Raw genomic sequence first — 2,072 nt, forward strand, 5'->3', positions numbered from 1 at the left:
ATATATATATATATATATTAGTAGAAAGCAGGTGCAAGGGATAGAAATGAAACCCAAAATAATTGTGCCACTGAGTCTGAACCCAAATCTTGTATTTATTAATATCTTTGGACACTCTTAGACATCTATGATTCATACATCTCTAGCCGTCATCACTTGGCAAGTGAACAATTTTAAGTTGTAAAAACGCTTGATTTACAAGCTGAATTTGATCTCACTAAATCCCAAGTCTTGTGCGCTGGTTTGGTAGATTAATAAATTTCATCTCGATTTGAAATTACAATTTGAATTAAATACTAGTGCTAAATGCTAATTTCAATAAATTCCTATGCACCCTTTAAAACTCAGCACAGACAAATACAGTTTCAGTACCAATTTCAAGAGTCACTTGACTTGTAAAGCTGAGTCAGAAACAATGTTCTAGCGAAAAAAGATATTACTTAGTTGGCTAAACAAATATTGTGCTTTTTGATTTTTTTTTTCTCTGGTATTAATTGCGAGTGAGCTGAGAGAAAGTTAAAGCACTAAGTCACCATCTGAGTGCTAGATGGAGATTGTGCACAAAATTTTCATCTACAAGACTTCAATGAAACTGTCTGTTGTTTATGTCAGTCACTTCTTGAGTTGTTGGAGTTGTTTCTCTTGTTCAATAAAACTATTCGTTTAATTTTTACATCTAATTTGGTTCTTGTAACAAAAATGAGCAACTGACTTAAATTAGCTTTTGAGGAGTTTATCACTCTAGGGGAATCCACATAGACACTACTACAAGAAACAAGGGCTTTAGCTTGTCACTAAAGCTTGACTTGTCGTCACTAAAACTTGTCGTCGCTATAATAATTTTGGAGATGACATGCCGTCGCTAAACCATCGTTGCTAAAAGTCTATCGTTACAATATTTTTAGCGATGAGAATGTCGTCGCTAAGTTATAGCTACAATATGTTGTCGCTATAGATTGTCGACACGAGCAGATAGAGAATGACATTAGGAAAACTTTTAGTGATGACTTTTTCAAACTTGTCGGTAAAAGTTTTAAAATGTTTCAAAAATAAATTTGTTTAAAAATTTTAAGCGATGACATTGTTGTCTCTAAAGATTTGTCGATGTCATTTTAGGGACGACAGTTTTTTTTTTTTTTTAAAGTTATTAATTATTTAGATTTTATTTTGTTTTAGTAAAATATTTGAATTTTGATTTTATATTTAAATATTGTTATTTATGTATTAAATAATATATTAATTTATTAAATATGTTAATTACTATAAAATGTAATTTAATTGTTTTAACATAAATGGAATAATAGTTAATAAAAATACTACTAATCAAGGTGAAATAACATAATACAAAATAAAACAAACTACATAAGGTCTAAAAAGAAATAAAAATAAAACACATGATTAGTGTAATAACATAATAAGACTAATAAAACACACAATCAAACAAAGTCTAATTCCCTAAATTTACGTTATCATTATTTTCGTTTCTTCATCATCAGTTGCAGGCACAATACCCGATGGAGGAGGAGGGATGTTAATATTAACTCCTGGATTCATCTATCTCACTGCAACAACCATTTCCAAGCTGCTGTTGTACTGCTAGCCGCTGTTGCAGATTTGGTGATAATTGTGTGTGCTGGAACCCGGACTGCATCCAGAAGAGGAAGAACAAGAACCTTTCTGTCTTTGAGTGATTTTAGGTCTCACTCCGTTTTGATGATCCCTATGCGATCCAAGCACGTTTTCTAGAATAGCAACCTCATCTACGGTTGGGGTGGAGCTTGAATTGGACTGCGAAAATTATTAATTAATGTTGGGATTTCAGTTTTGATATTTGCCTTTTTCGGATTTGATTCATTTTGGTGTTGGCATTATTTTAGGCATGTTTTGTTGATTGATCTAATTGAAGATTAAATGACTGCTGATATGGTCTTTCTATGAAGGTTTTGCTTATAAGAAAACTGTTTAATTGATTTGATTCCTTAAAAGTCAATTTTGAGTCATATTTGGTAAATTAAAAATTGATGAGTCATCTTATTAATTTGAAGAAAAGTTTATGCTGGGATATTCGGATC

At 31.3% G+C, this 2,072-nt stretch overlaps 1 protein-coding gene across 1 annotated transcript in view; it reads left to right on the forward strand.

Annotated features, from left to right (window-relative positions):
- The window catches only part of LOC112091638, an 18,834-nt gene extending 17,025 nt beyond the window's left edge, over nt 1–1,809 (forward strand). Inside the window, exon 3 of the mRNA XM_024165792.1 lies at nt 1,497–1,809. The gene's annotated coding sequence lies outside the window, so the exon portion shown is untranslated. The remainder of the gene's footprint in view (nt 1–1,496) is intronic.
- Nucleotides 1,810–2,072: the final 263 nt, after the last annotated feature.

This window comes from Morus notabilis, unplaced genomic scaffold (genome assembly GCF_000414095.1).
Source record: "Morus notabilis unplaced genomic scaffold, ASM41409v2 Scaffold139, whole genome shotgun sequence".
Taxonomy (NCBI): Eukaryota; Viridiplantae; Streptophyta; class Magnoliopsida; order Rosales; family Moraceae; genus Morus; species Morus notabilis.